Genomic DNA, 16,840 nt, shown 5'->3' with positions numbered 1-16,840 from the left:
AAGAAATTTCTTAGTAGTGACATATTTGAACTGGGAAGCAACAGAAGTTTTTACATGACTACCATCTACCTCTTTTGACAAGGGGAATCTTAATCTTAAGTTCATGAACTCCCTGATGAGGAAAAAAAAAATCACATCTTTATTTTTGCTAACCTCTAACTAATCTTTAGCATTTCCTTCTATTTTGAATGTAGGCAATAAAGCAGTGGTATTAGCAATACCAGTAATAGAAATAGAATTCATTAATACAATCACAGATACATCAATTGTTAAGGCTATCAAATTTTCATTTATGCTCATCACAGCTTTGAAATGTTGGTAGTTATTACATCTACCATTCAGTATTATCATTTTATATATTCATTTAAAAAGGCAGATATTACATTTTTCCTTTGATAACTGCGTTTCAGTATAATTGATTTTTGGTAATCCTATGTGTTTTATTTATGCATGTATAAATGGTATCCTAAGAAAGGAGTCATAGACTTATCAGACTCCCAGTGGAGTCCATGACAAAAAGTTAGGAACCCTCACTGTGGCAGCAAGCACAGTCACTGGGAAAAACGTGACCGGCCAGAACTGTGAATGTTCCAGCATGTCATTTATAATCAGAAAAGAAGAGAAAAATCCACAATACACTACTGAATCATGGGAATCTGATTAAAAACGCAGATAGTTATCCCAGAGAGTTGAGTTCAGGTAGTCCTGGGTGGAGTTTGTTTGTTTGTTTTTTAAAAGAGATTTTGAAGCAGGTGGTGTGAGGCCCACACTTTGAAAAACACAGATGTTGATGTTCTGCTAACCTAACCATTTTATGTTAACACATAATACCTATCCTGGATTATTTCTTTTTCACCCCTGGCTTCTAAATCCATACTTAAGTAACACAAGCAAAAATTTATTTTACTTTACTTTTGGCTGCAAAAATAATTTTAAAAGTATTTTCACAAGTAACACAGTTTAGAATAGCATTTATGCTTCAGCACTTTTTAAAGATAGAGGCAAACAATGTCAAAAAGAGAAAAGTTAGACAGGCATACACAGGTCAGGGACCTAAAAAGGATTAATATCTTTTTTGAGCATAATGTACTTGGCTGATGTGAAAGATGAAGGAACCAAAGGCTGTAATGCTCGCAGGCATGTCTAGCTCTTTGGAAGTTTGCTTTTGCAAATTCCTCTACCTTTCTTGAGTTACATGATTCACCTTGTGTTCACATTGACAGCTGACTGCCATTTTGCCAAGAAGTTGATAGAATTTGCAAAGCAGTAATTGACATCTCTCCTGGAGAGGTACACAGCCCTTAAGTGATGGAGGCTTTAGTTAGTGGCCCTGTAAACTCGGCTCAAGTGTTCCGAGTAAACAGACTAATTACAAGAGCACTGGAAGGACCAGCATGTTTGCTCTGGGTGTGAAGCAAGCATCGTTTTCTCAAAGCTAGTGCAGGACCTTGGAGGCCTCTTAGCTCAGCAGCTACTATAGTACGAAGTATCAGAAAATACAAAAGAAGCTTTAAAAAATGATTTGCATAGTGTGTATCTTTTCACCCTGGTCCGTTTCAATTGCATATCATTGTATCTAGGACAAAAATGCATCCAGCTATTAAGAAATTTAAATTGTAAAAGTTTCCCCAACTTACTTTATTGGTAGCTTTATTATAGACCTTATTAGAGCCTACCTTGTACTCTCTCGCCCTGGACTGAAAGCCCCTGGAGGGTAGGAATATCATTTCAGGGCTGGCCTGGCTCAGAGCTTTCCTGATTCAGCTCTTGATGTTGGAGACCTTTCCACAGCAGGGGCTTACGTGGAACAACTCAAGGACCTTACTGTGATCTGTCCTCCTGGCCTAGCGTCTCTATTCACCAGGGCTGGGGCCTGGGTTGGAGTCCTGGCTCTGCCACTTACCAGCTATATGACCTGACTTTAGGCCAGAAAGTTACTAGATATTTCCAAACCTCAATTTCCTTGTCTGTGTAAAGGAGATAATAAGGGCCTCTTCCTCTCAGATTTGTTGTGGGAATCACAAGAGATGATGTATGTGAAGCACTTAAGACAGCACCTGGGAAGTGCTCAGGAATTGTTAGCTACTATTATTTTCAACCAAAAACATGGACAAAACATGAAAATGATGCTACTGTGAAATCTTGAACCAAGGAAGCCTCAGATAATGGCAGTCAACAATCTGAGTAACAGAACCACATGACAGAGCAGCTCTTAGCCAGGTCCACGCATCAGAATCACCTGGAGAGCTTTCTCTACATTCTAACAAGCCAGAGTTGCTGGGAAGATGTGAGAAACCCTCGCCTTCTGAACACTTACCTTTTTGTGATAATGACCCTGGAGCAGTATTTCTGGGCAGATGGTGCTGGGGGGAGTCTGGGATCTACAAGGCCTCTGGGAGCCACAGATGGGGTCTCCTAAGAACAGTTAATAACTTGCTGTTCGTTTACAGAAGAGTCCATGTTAGCAGGTCTTTTCAACTGGTCTTCTATATTTCAATATTTTTTTCTTTTCAGATTCATATTTATAAGCAAGAGATAAGTCACAGAATTCCCCTGTAAAAGATGATTTAAAAAGTCTGCATTCCATATTCACTTAAAAATGGTTAAAATGGCAACTTTTATGTCATACATGTATATATCTTGCTACAATTAAAAAAAATAATGTAATAGGCCAAAACCCAATATCCTTTAAATGGGTGCATTGTATGATATGTGAATTATATCTCAATAAAGCTCTTTTTTAAATCTATTCAAAATAGGGGGAAAAAATTTCAATCATTTTTGCATGAAAGAGGCCCCAACAAATGTCTTTGTCCTCAGAAGCTAGAACTCATAACTAACTTCCTCTATGCATGTTTTCAGCCAAAGCAAAGCTTTTGGTCACTTGGGACTCAGAGATTTTCCTTAGAAAATGGTAACTTAGGTCTCCTAAGAAGAAGAAAGAGGGGGAAGAGAAGTAGGAGAAAAAACTAAAAATAAATATGTAATTATAAGGTGTTTCTTCCTATCTAACTCAGTAATCCTATTTTTATCATTAGGAAATAGCAAAATAGCTCTTTGGCCATTATTCTTCTCCAATCTCCTTTTTTCCCTTAATCTTGCTTTCTCTTCCCTGAAATAATCAGGTTATTCCTTGGGATGCCCTTGGGGAGGACAGAGCCTTTGCATCAACTCCCCACTGCAGCTTGCCCTTTCCTCAGTCACACATAAGATTGTTCTTCTTATCTGCATCCAACAAAGTCACAGGAAGGTGTGAGGGGTTATCAAAAAGAAGCATCTCTGGGAAAGTTAACTACAGTGAGTTAACTTTCCCAGAGACGCTTCTCTTTGAAAAGTTTAGCTCGTTACCTAAAATGGATGACTGTCTGGGGGCTGTATATATCCAAGGTAAATTTGATCAGATGGGCTTTTCCATCCATCTCAGATATAACCACAGTACACTGTGTGTGTGCGCCAGAGGCTGTCACCATCTATCTTTCCCCTGGAGTTAAAATCCTCCATTCCAGGTGGATGCCACTGAGGTGAATGATGTAGTTGGCCTTGCCTTCAAACTCAGTCTGCTCGACCTGAAGATGGTATTTTGGAAAATTTGTCTCACTGGAGAAACAGCAAAGCCATTTCTAGAGCATGTGTCCATGTCCTTCACTGTTTACAAAGCAGGGATGGAAGATTAAAAGATTTTTAAATGCATTGCACTCAGAAAGTACCGCTTTAGTGTTTTAAAGGTTAAGAGATTCATCTATGGTCAGCTGGTCAACTAATGGCCAACAGAGCTGGAAATGGAAACACCCAGTTACTCAAGTCCTCAAATCACTGCCTGGGCTTTAATTTCCTTATCTGTCTGTTATGGTTGAGAAGCCAAGAAAGAGATTATATGACCTTCAAGGTCCTTCCTAGGTCTATGACTACAGTTTTACATCAGGGAATGTCTCATCAGCATAGTGACAAATTAGCCAACATTGCCCCACCTAAGGGTGACTCAGGATCATTCTGCTTTTTTTTAATCTACGGTACTGGGTAGAAGATTCATCCCTCTTCTGAATACAATATTAGATATACAAATGCACAGATCAGAATCCATGATCATCATAGAAAAACATACAAGGAGTGACTCAAATGTGTGTAGTCTTATATAATGATGTCATTGTACCAATGGCAGATTGAGAATGTCTAGGCAGTAGGGGTGACAATCTGGTTGTTAGCTGAGAATTGGCATTATAGTCAGCTTTTCTTTCTCCCAGCAACTCCCGTGGTGGTCTCACTTGCATCAGGAGAACAGGAGCCACATTCTCCATCTGCTGCTTGAGAAAGAGCACAGGCTTTGGAATCAGCCCACCCTCCTCTGGTTTCTTGTAAGTCAGAACCCTTACTTGAAATAGCCCAAATCTCTCCCACCAGTCCCCCATCCATCCTCTGTTTTACTCACATTTATCTTTTGAGCTTCCCTACTAGTGTTTCCACCTCACCCTTCCTTCCTTTGGCGCCCCTCCAGCCCCTACACAGATCTCACTGCACCCTGTGCCTCCCTACTCCTCCCTTGGGAGGTAGTGACTATTACTGTCTTCATCTTGCAGAGGAGGGAGCTGAGGCACAGAGCTAGTCTAGTGATATTGACTTGAAACAGTAGTGGGGACTTCAAAGTGGAAGAACGTGTAATGAGGCTGGAGAAATAAGGAGGTTGACCCAGAGGGCAGGAAAGGGGAAGAGATTTTCCTCTTACTGCCTTTTCTCCACAGCAAGGCCCACTTGCCCTGGAACTCAGGATCCCTGGAATGACTCAGTCAGTCAGTTAAGAAATCACTGAAGGTACATGTTTTATGTTGCACGGCCCAGGTTAAAATGAGGATTAGGCAGTTTGCTGCTGATTCCACACTTTTTTTGCATCATTCAAGGGGTTCAGAGGCTGCTTTGGGCACACGTGTTATGGAGACAGACTCCTGTGGCTCAGTTCTGTGCCTCTTGTTGTCGATATTCCCTGAGATACGAGGAGCATAGCAGCCCTTGGGTGATATTTTCCCAACTCCCATAAAACATAGGCTTGTAAATTAAAGGGAAAACCCACCACACATGCTTCGTATGTGAACCCAAAATTTTACCTCATCCGTGGTCCTTACGTATTCAATTAATATGCATAATTTTCATTTATGAAATCCTGGCGATGATTCAACTGAGAAATGAATTAGCTTCTTCCTGTTATATCATCTTTGTTTGAATACTGACCCTGCCGCTTTCAAAATGTGTAACCTGTACTAATTACTTAAACTTTCTGAGCCTCAGTTTTCTTACATGTACAATGAGGATAAAAACAGTTTCTGCTTCTAGGTTGGAAAAATTAAATGAGTGAATACATATAAACTGCCTAGTCCACAGTAACATTCAAATATTGCTGTTATTTTGTTGTGTATTAAACATACATTTATTGAGTATCTTAGTACTGGCCGGGTACCAGTTGTATGTTAAGCCCTAGGAATACGCAGATGAATATTTTCCTTATTAAACCCTCCAAGTTTAAAATTTTTTTCAGATGATTTACTAAGATATAAACAATGCTGCCAGATAACAGGAATTAGAAGTACATAAGATAGATAAGGCCAAGGGAAGAAGAAGAAGGGGCAAACTTGGAGGCAGGAAAACTTCCCTGAAGGGTCACATACTTGCTAAGGGTGGGCCACCTTTCTGGCTCTGGACTTCCCTGCAGCCAACAGGAAGCTGCAAAGTTGAACAAGACAGAGATTTCCGACCTCAGGGAGCTCTGAGTCTAGTTGAGGAAACAGATGTGTAAACAAACAATTACGGTGCAATGTGATGAATGCAAAAGTGGAAGTTCTCTGGCAGGCTTTACAGAGGAAGTGATATTTGAGATTGGTTTTCAAGGATGGAGAGGGTTATAGATACTAAGCAGGAAACAGGACAGCACAGACAAAGGCTTGGAGCCTTGAAGAGCACTGCTGTCAGCTTGGAAAACGGGGTAAAATTTATTAGAGTCTCATCAGAGAAGTTCTAGAAGGCATCCAGGTGCTTAATTTTTTTTTTTCCCATGAAATAATGACAGGGCTCACGATAAGTGTTCCATGCCAGCAAGAACAATAAACACAGCTTTAAAGAAATCAGAGTGAAGTTTAAAAATCAGGCAAGGGCTTCCCGGGTGGCGCAGTGGTTGACAGTCCGCCTGCCGATGCAGGGGACGCAGGTTCGTGCCCCGGTCCGGGAAGATCCCACATGCCGCGGAGCGGCTGGGCCCGTGAGCCATGGCCGCTGGGCCTGCGCGTCCGGAGCCTGTGCTCCGCAACGGAAGAGGCCACAACTGTGAGAGGCCCGCGTAGCGCAAAAAAAATCAGGCAAAATGCCAAGGAAAGAAAAGAAAAGAAACCTTAAAACTCTACCTCTCTCACTATATGTCCACTAAGATTTGGATTTCCTCAGGAATCTGTTGGGAAGGAGAGGGTTCTACGCTTAGATATAAATATTTAGCAATTCACTGTCATCTAAAAACAGCATCAGAAACAGAGAACTAACAGGATAGAATTTTGGAACGATGTCAGATCATTAGAAATCAAAGAAAAGAGGCATAAATAATTTTTTAAAAAAATAGCCGGATAGTGGTAAAGCTGAGATGAGACCACTTTCCTACTTTCGAGTCTCTTTCCAGCTGACCACGTGGGTTCTCCCAATATACAAGTACATTACAATGTTTTCAAAATTCTTCCAGCTTGACATACACGTGTCCTTACATCTACAGATACCCAATTCAAAAATAACTTACTTTCAAAGAAGAACAAATGACTGAAACTTGACAGAAGTTTTCTTTTTGCACTGGCCATGCCACTGACCCCACTGGCTTAAACTGTCTTCCCAGAAATCCTTTATCTTCTTGGCTGATTAATGATCTTTTAGCAGTGAATCCTAACACCACATTCTGGGCTGGTTCCATCTGGCTCTCAATCAAGAAACTGAGAACAAATTGAGAACAAATCTGGTGAACAAATTGTAAGTTAGGGCTTCCCTGGTGGCGCAGGGGTTGAAAGTCCGCCTGCTGATGCAGGGGACACGGGTTCGTGCCCCGGTCCGGGAAGACCCCACATGTCATGGAGCGGCTGGGCCCGTGAGCCATGGCCACTGAGCCTGCGCATCCGGAGCCTGTGCTCCGCAACGGGAGAGGCCACAACAGTGAGAGGCCCACGTACCAAAAAAAAAAAAAATTGTAAGATAAATGACAAGGACTGGGGCAACACAGGTAAGTATGGGATGTTTATCTTTGGTAACTCCCAACTTCCTTCTCAGTTTTGCGGGGTGTTTTTTCTCTCCCCCTGATATCAATTACACATTGCCCAATAGCTGTCCAAAGCCTCCACTTTCACTTTTCACCCTTATGAACGCCGAACACTCTCCATTATTATTAGCAGTATTAACATACTATACAGTGTAAAAACTCCTTTCTATTACCTCTTTCGATCCACAAAACAAGCAAGGATTATTACCGGGACACACGCACAAGGAAGCCAGGAGCAGGAAGCCTGAAGGACCTGGCCATTAGCATATGGTCTAAGTAGCACTGGTGTTCCCATCTTCACGGCCCTTCGCCCCTTATCCTCGTTCTACAAAAGTAGCCCTTCTTCTACGCCCTACTTTCACTCCACCTTAAAATATCCATAGCTTAGCTAAGTCATTCAGGAGACTCTTAAGATAAGGAGGTACAGCTTAGTTTCAAATCCATCCTCTACCACATAACCTCTCTGAATCTCAGCGGTCTCATGTGTACATTGGGTTCATATATAATTTCTTGTTACAATGAGCGTATATTCATTTACCATCTCTGCAACTTAAAACATTTGAATACAAATATAAATAATAAATAAGTGACGGTTCATTGAGATGTCATGTATAAAGTAGTTGGCAGAGAATAGATCCCAAATGTTTGCTTTCCTCCTGCCCTGAGCAGCTCCATTACCTCGTTAACAAGACTGATAAGCTTCGCTATGACACATTTGTTGCACAAAGATGTCCACAACCAGGTGACTTTCTAGTTGGTGGAATGTGTGAGAAATAAGCTCACCCGCATTCCCTCTTACCCTGTCCTCTCTGCTGGGAGGAGGGTTGGCCTAGGGGACTGCCTACGGGGAAGAGTGCCCTGGGATTGGGTTGATCTCTGGGCAAAAGAGCTAAGTAGGGTACATTGGCCTTTCCTGTCCTTTCACTTCCCTCTCTGATTACCTTCTCACATTTGGGTTTTTTCCCTCTACCCACTCCACCTACTTTCCTAGATCCTGTATTTTAGCATTCCCCTCGCAAAATAATAATTACAATTTTGTCTGTTTTTAAGGCTAACCATTCCACTGCATTAAATATCCCATGTGCCAAGAATATATATTTGGTTTCTATCCTTTAATGCCTAGTGGACAACTATATACACTGAATCTAGGGTTTAGTATCGTAACTAATATATATATACGTATATAAACTTGGTCACAAATAATTCTTTATAGCTAATGATTATAGGTACAGAGCTTTAAGACTCATTCTCTTTCAGAAGGAATATATCCTTCTACTTCAAGAATGTTCAATAGCTTTTATTTATTGTAGATAATTATTCTGGTCTCTCCACACTGGGATGGCAGTCAGGAAGCTGTACTCTGCTGTGCGCTAAGGCCAGGATTTTTACCGATACTTCCATGGCATTATGACTTTCATTAAACGGCAAGGCCCCTCATCTTCCAGAGAACACAGGGATGCATAAACAAACGTGCCAGTGAGTATGTGTACACAAACACACACACACACACACACACACACACACACACACACACACACACACACACACACTGACCCTGAAATAAGACTTCCTCCTTCCTCTGATTGAAATATATTTCCCCAAAGTGGGAAACTCAGAGAAGGGAAAGTATTTTTTTCCATTTGGTGGTTTTTAGTGATTGTCAATTAAACCTTAACTTTGACGAATAATGCAATGCTATGTCCAGTTCTATCTAAATATATCTAAACTTTTTGTAGATGCATATTTTTGTATACACATAACCTGAGGAGAATCTATCCAGATCTAAAAAGAGTTGGATCATTCTTTGTGATTTTTAAATATGGAAGAATTGACTCCAAATCTAAATCTATGCTGTCCAAAATGGTAGCTACTGCCCACATACGGCTACTGAACACTTGTCTGAGTAAATATAAAATACATACTCTAAGTATTCAATACACAGTGGGTTTTGAAGATCTAATATGAAAAGGAATATGTAATATTATAATCTTTATATTAATCACATGCAAAAATAAAATTTTGGATATACTGGGTAAAATAAAATATATTATTAAAATTAATTTCACCCGTTTCCTTTTCCTTCTTAATGCCTGTGTAGCTTAAGCTTGTAGGCTGCATTATCTATCTATTGGACCGCTCTAGTCTAGATGTTAATTCAGTCCTGAGAAAGGAAATGTTTTCTTATTCTAGAGTATATGGGGCTAGCTGAGAAATAATCCCCAAGTGGCCATGTAACATCTGACATATCATATATTCACTTGCCTGTTTGTTCATTATCTCCCTCTCTTCCCCCACTAGAAAACAAAGTTCATAAAAATAAAACTTTATGGTCTGTTAACCCACAGTGTGTGAAATGACTGAAAATTCAAAACGCATCTGGCCTCCTCCTTTATGAGCAAAGCTTTGCAGGAAGCCTTTTCAGCTTTTGCCCTTTGAGACCTGTGGGTTTCCTGCATGTGGACGCATACCATACAGCAGTTGTGTGAACGGTGCCATGCCGGAGTCTGACCGCCGTCAACTCCTTGGAAAAACTGCCACCTGTCACAGAGTGTCTGAGAAATGTGGGGGCCAGCTTTGGAGATTGTGATTCAGTTTTGGTTTATGACTTTCCCACTGTTCCCTTCTTTCTTCCTTCCTCCCTGCTGCTTAAACCAAAACCCTCCAAGTTATTCTTGACCCTTCTCTCACTCTCCACTTGTAGTTCATTAGCAAATCCTGTTGGCTCTTCCTTCAGAATATTCCAAACTCTGCCACTGCCACCTTGGCCCAAGTCACCTGCATCTATATAAATGGAAGTCAGATCATGGTGCCCCACACTTTGAGAGCATCCAATGTCTCTACTCCTGTCAAAGTAAAAGTTCTTATAATGACTTCAAAGGCCTATCTTACTCCCAGATTACAGCTCTCAATCCCCTAATGTTCTCCCATTGTCCCACTCTGTTCAAGCCTTACTGGTCTCAAAGTTGTTAGTCACACCCCAGGCATGCTCCTGCCTCAGGGCCTTTGCACTTCCTGTTCCTGTTGCTTGGAATGCCCTTCCTCCAAATCTTTGCCTGGCTGGTTTCTTCACTTCTTTCAAGTCTCTGTTCGAATGGCATATCTTCTTTGACCACCTGTGTAAAATGCCATCCTCCCCCGTTACTTAATTCATTTTTCTCCATAGATCTTATCAGCATCTGACATATTATATATTTACTTATTTGTTTGTCTATTACGTCTCACCATGAGAACTTTAGGTTCAGAAGAGTGAGGCTTTTGCATTGTTGTATCTCCAGTGCCTAGACATAGCTTATATCATAGGTGCTCGATGATATTTGTTCAAAGAATGCATGCAAAATAAATACTTTGTAACTAACTCCCATGTTTCATACTTTTAAACATTCATACCTACAATTGGCAAAGTACACCAGAGGTTTTCCCAGAACCCTGGAAAACAAACCATTTCTTTTAATATTCTCCCCCTCATTGATAGTCTTATAAATTATTTCATATACAAACTGTATATATATATATAAATATATAGTAATCTGGTTCAGATTACAATTAATACATATATGAACGCATTCATACATATACAAATTATATATATTCATATATATATATATGCTAATCATACTGTTAAAGTTACATTTACATACTAGACTTCTGTGAGTTAGTTGGAAAAAATAACATGGCTAGACATTTCCAGTCTTAACTCGTCCTGCTAACTGGACCTGGAGTACCCTTTCATGGATTAGAATTCTATCCATTTTTCAAAATGTACATTTTCTTTATTTTAAAGCTCAAATACCTTTTAAAATACATGTTAATTGTGGGACCTACCTTCTTTTGCCCTGAAATAGAGGTTTGGGATGAGGTCTCATATTTTCTTACCGCTGTTTTTTGCCGTTAGCCTAGAAGCACCGCAAGAAGGCTCTGTCTTATTCATCTGTATTCCCTGCAGCCACTAGCACAATTCTTTGTCATAATAGGTGCTTAATTATATTTGTTGTATAGGATTTAAGTATAAGAATATTTCTATTTAAAAAGTTTCATCAATGTTTCTTAAACAAAATTTGAGGCAAACTTTTTAGACAGAAATAATTTCTAAGTTAGAGTCTGAACTATATAAACTGGCGGTTTTTTTAATTTTTATTTGTTTATTATTTTTGGCTGTGTTGGGTCTTCGTTGCTGCGTGCAGCCTTTCTCCAGTTGCAGCGAGCGGGGGCTACTCTGCATTGCGGCACACAGGCTTCTCTTGTTGCGGAGCATGGGCTCTGGAGCACGTGGGCTTCAGTAGATGCAACACATGGGCTCAGTAGTTATGGCTCACGGGCTTAGTTGCTCCGCGGCACGTGGGATCTTCCCAGACCAGGGCTCGAACCCGCATCCCCTGCATTGGCAGGCGGATTCTTAACCACTGCGCCACCAGGGAAGCCCCCGGCTGTGTTTTGGTATACTTAAGTTTATCCTGTCAATTTAAGTTTCCCACTTGGGAGAACTTTCTTCACCTCTACTACCAGCATCTCTTTTGGGGGCTTAGCACCTCCAGCCATAGCATCCCTTTAGCCAGTTTATCTACTCTCTCTCAGAAGATGTTCTGTTTGGTGAAACTTTACTGTACACCACACAGTCACACACAAAGACAGTGTCTAGGGCTGAACCAAATTACTTTCAAATTACCTTCCTTCATTACCCATCCCTGCCCCAACTAAAGTATGTGTTTTTCATTCTTAAAAAATAAATTCAGGGCTTCCCTGGTGGCGCAGTGGTTGAGAGTCCACCTGCCGATGCAGGGGACGCATGTCCGTGCCCCGGTCCGGGAAGATCCCACATGCCGTGGAGAGGCTGGGCCCGTGAGCCATGGCCGCTGAGCCTGCGCGTCCGGAGCCTGTGCTCCGCAACGGGAGAGGCCACAGCGGTGAGAGGCCTGCGTACCGCAAAAAAAAAAAAAAAAAAAAAAATTCAGCTCTAGAGAAGAACCTATTTCTTTATTTTTATTATTAAGAAGAAGTGAAGGGAAAAAAGTGCAACTGTCACCCCATCAAGGTCTTCATCTGTTAAAATTGTTCTGAAAGCAGAAAATTTAGGACTTTTTAAGGACCTTCCCAAAATTGCTTCTGCTTAAGAGAAATTGAAAATGATTCCCAGCCACCTCTCATTGTCTTACCCATCATTCAGGCTTTCTAACTTCATCTCATCATCACCTTTAAATGAAACAAGCTTATATGAATGACATGTTACTGGTCTAACTCAAAAAAATCCTTCTTAGACAGGATTTTAAAATGTGCTCTCTCATTGGGTAAATGCTCAAAGAATACACTGATGTCTTTTAAGCTTAGCTGGAATCAACTTATTGGGCAAGTAATGAATCTAATTGTTATGCTAGCTTCCATGTCAGCAAAATAACAGATGTAGAGTATAATGGAGGGGGAAAAAAGTTGCTTTGGGATTGCTAGAGCAGGTGCGACATTAAAAAAAAAAAAATCACATGGAACTTTATCAAGTGCATGTGGAAACAGTTGGAAATTAGCCAGGAGGAATGTTCTCCTTCAATCCCTTAGACATCCAGTTGTGGGCTGGGATTAGGCTCCTGAACAGCTGAGTCAGGAGGACACTGACACCTTGTCACTTCTTCAAGCTCTTTATTCCCTCCTCACCCTCCAACAAAAGCACCAGAGATTGCCCTCCCCCAACTAGACACACACACACACACACACACACACACACGCATGCGTCCAGCTGCCAGATACGGCTTTCAGAGAACACTAGACAGCGTTGAGTCCAGGCAAGTTACCATGGTTCTCTGGCTATTACTGCATCCAGCACATCAGGGAATGGAAATAAGTGTGCACATGTTCTAAAAGGCCCTTTGGGAAAGATCAGTGGGGCTGCATGGGGGACACAATGGCAGGCTTTGTCCCAGAGAAAGGATTTGGGCTGGCAGGCAGCAGCAGTCCTGCTGGACACAGTGTTTGTCCGTAAGGGCAGTGGGGGAAAACCATGTGCAGGTTTACAGAATATCCTCATTGGGAAAAGTAGGGCATTTAGTGTAATTAAAAGTCATCCTGAAGACATCAGGTAAGAGGCTGCTGTTTTTAAATAATTGCTCCCATGATCCTGTGACCTTAAAAGTGGTGCTGCTCAGAGAGGTTTAGAATTATTCCAGAAACACAAGTTATTCAGATGAGGGCAAAGCACAGTATATCTGAACGTTTGATAAAGGCGAAAGAGGAAAGAGAAGGAAAACTATGGGAGAGTGAGAAAGAATTGAAAGAACTGCAAAGTATAAATAGTGACCTACCTATAATTTGCTAAAATAATCGAGTTCTCTTTTCATGCTCTGTGCCTCAACGTCCTCACGTCCAAAGTACAACTCCCCACTGACCTGCATCCTGCCTTGATATATAAATTATTGGGGGAAAAAATTCCCAGAGTCAAGGTTAATAGAAAACAGCTGGCAAACAAACTGAGAGCCATATGTCATAGATTCCTCCAAGTAGAGAGATTATTTTTTAAACTCTGTTTTGAAGAGTCAGCGTGTCCACAACAAGCAGGGTGAACCAAGGACTTTACATGGTCTCCACGATCATGAAAATAAACATGGTGAGGACTATATAATTGTGTCAGTTAGGAAAAGTGGGACTGGACAACACAAGAAATCTGATCTGAAATGCCTTTCCCTTTCTTAAGTATAAAATCCCCAACTAAATTATCTAAGTAGTTACTACTGCTCTCTACTTTTCTTGTGCACCTCCTTAAATGGAGAAATGGTTACATTTTAAAGAATACATCACAGCTCATGCCTTTAAAATTTCTAAGATATATAAGCCTCTACTCTTTACAGATCTTTTGGATGAAAGAGCACTGGTGGCAGCAGAATGGCCTCTGGAGGACATCAGGTCCCACCACCCATCAAAAAGAAGAAATCTGGGACCTAAAACAGCATTGTCTGTGTCCTTTCTTGAACTGTCTACCCTGCTTTTTTCACAAATCATGATAATAAAACAAAGTTATTCTTTAAAAAAAAAGAATACTTTTATTTAGACTTCACTATCTATAAGGTACATTATATGAAGTAGTATCAGCACATGAGATAGACTTTGGTTATATTAAAGGTTAGAAAGGAAAAATAGGAAGTTCCCTGGTGGCCTACTGGTTAGGATTCCATGCTTTCACTGTCAAGGGCCTGGGTTCAACCTCTGGTTGGGTAACTGAGATTCGATAGGCCATGCAGCCAAAAAAAAAAAAAGAAAAGAGCATTAACTCACTGACTAAATCAAAATGTATTTTTTAATTTGTATATTTTCTTCTAATTTTCTTCCATAGTTTTGTGTTTAAATTTGTATTCTTCTTTTCTCACTTAATATAGCAAATATCTAACAAACTTGAGGACACAGGGAGGAAGGGGAAGCTGGGACGAAGTGAGAGAGTAGCATTGACATATATACACTACCAAATGTAAAATGGATGGCTAGTGGGAAGCAGCCACATAGCACAGGGAGATCAGCTCCATGCTTTGTGACCACCTAGAGGGGTGAGATAGGGAGGGTGGGAGGGAGGCTCAAGAGGGAGGGGGATATCAGGGTAACTGATTCATTTTCTTGTACAGCAGAAACACAACATTGTAAAGCAATTATACTCCAATAAAGATATTAAAACAAAAACAAATAAATTCTGGACAGTGTAGTGGATACTCCATGCAAGATGCCTGAAAATTATACCTCCTTCTTTTCAGAAGCCTCAGAGTTTTCACCAAGCTCAGAGCTCTTTGTGTGTGTGTGTGTGTGTGTGTGTGTGTGTGTGTGTGTGTGTAGCCAGGCTCTGTGTCGTGTGGACCTGCTTCCATAGCCTGGTTCAGAACTACAGTTGACATTGTACTCAACACAGACACCTCCGTTCTATTAGGATTTGTCAAATCTGTCAGATTTTCTGTTACAGGTTAGTAAAGCTAAGAGTTGGTGGTTGGTGGAGTCATGAGGAAGCCCAGAGAAAACCACAGAAAAGGCAGTACAACTCATAATGTAGACAGTGGAGTAGAGAGAAATTGTGGCTCATTGATTTAAGCTGAGTCACCCTGCTGTATAAACTACTAACAGAGCCAATAGTCAGTTACTTTCAAAAAATCATCAAATAGTTGAGTCGGGAGAGATATATTAAAATGTCAGTAATAATAGTTAACATCTAAATAACACTTACTGCAGGTCAGGTGTTGCTCTCTGTTCTCCACATGTGTCCTTCGATCTAACCTTCCCATAATTCCTATGGTGCGGGTTCTATTATCATCCTTATTTTAAAAATGGGGAAACACCTGAGCAAAGCTATTAAGTGATTTGATAAAGAGTCAAACCCAGAGGAGGGGTGGTTCCATGGCTATAATTTTGTTTTTTATAATAAATATATTTGGTCTTCATCCCCTTTGCTGGCACAGAGCTCCTAAAACTCTTGGAATTTCCTAAGTGATAAGAGAGATTGGAGGACCTTGATATTCATAACAAACCCCTTTCAACCACAGCTGAGTTTATGTTAATGAGGCAATTTTGAGATGCACCTAAGGATGGGGGCTGGTTGCCGGAGGAACCAATCATGTGATTAGAGGGTTGGAAGTTTTAGTCCCACCTCCCTGACCTCTGGGGAGGGGAGAAGAAAAAAGGGTTAGAGACTGAGTTCAATCACCAATGGCCCATGATTTAATCAATTGCACCTATGTAATGAAGCCTCTATAAAAACCTAAAAGCATGGGGTTCAGAGAGGTTTTGGGTTGGTGAACACATGGAGATTCTGGGAGGGTGGTACATCCAGAGAGAGCATGGAAGCTCTGCATCCCTTCTCACATACTTTGCCCTGTGCATCTCTTCCATCTGCCTATTCTTGAGTTATATCCTTTTATAATAATCAGGTGACCTAGTAAGTAAAATGTTGCTCTGAGTTCTGAGCCACTCTAGCAAATTAATGGAACCCAAGGAAGGAGTTGTGGGAACCTCTCATCTACAGCTGAAACCTCATAACCTCAGATGGGATTCGAACCCAGCCAGAACTCAGACTGGGACTTGAACCCATAGACTGGGACTCAAAATCACTGTCCTTTAATTGAAATCGCACACCCGGTCTCAGGACTTGCTGAAGCTCAAATTCTTTATGTCTCAGAGCAGAAGGAATTCAGTGAGAGGAAAAGTGATAGGTAAGAAATAGATTTATTGAGAGACATACACACTCCATAAACAGAGCATGGACCACATCAGAAGGCAAGAGGCCCTGGGAGATACACATTCCATAGACAGAATGCGGTCCGTTCAAAAGGTGGGAGCAGCCCTGAAATATTGCGTGATTAGTTTTTATGGGCTGGGTAATTTCATAGGCTAACGAGTGGGAGGATTATCCCAACTATTTCAGGGGAAGGGGTGGCGATTCCCAAGAATTGGGTCACCACCCAATTTTTGGCCTTTTATGGTCAGCCTTGGAACTGTCGTGGGTGTGTCGTTTAGCATATACACTAATGTATTACAATGAGCATATAATGAGGTTCAAGGTTTACTGGAAGTCAAATCTTCCACCATCCTGAGCCTAATTGGTTCTAACCAGGTTTTGTC

The 16,840-nt window shown here is 41.0% G+C and overlaps 1 long non-coding RNA gene across 1 annotated transcript in view; it reads right to left on the bottom strand.

Annotated features, from left to right (window-relative positions):
* Positions 1 to 16,840, bottom strand: part of LOC125960696 (uncharacterized) — a 337,743-nt gene that overhangs the window by 222,547 nt on the left and 98,356 nt on the right. Inside the window, exon 6 of the long non-coding RNA XR_007470626.1 lies at positions 2,318 to 2,553. This is a non-coding gene — a long non-coding RNA (uncharacterized LOC125960696). The remainder of the gene's footprint in view (positions 1 to 2,317; positions 2,554 to 16,840) is intronic.

This window comes from Orcinus orca, chromosome 12 (genome assembly GCF_937001465.1).
Source record: "Orcinus orca chromosome 12, mOrcOrc1.1, whole genome shotgun sequence".
NCBI classification, from domain to species: Eukaryota; Metazoa; Chordata; class Mammalia; order Artiodactyla; family Delphinidae; genus Orcinus; species Orcinus orca.
Note: the sequence above shows the minus strand (reverse complement) of the source record. Positions and strands in the feature narration are given on the sequence as shown.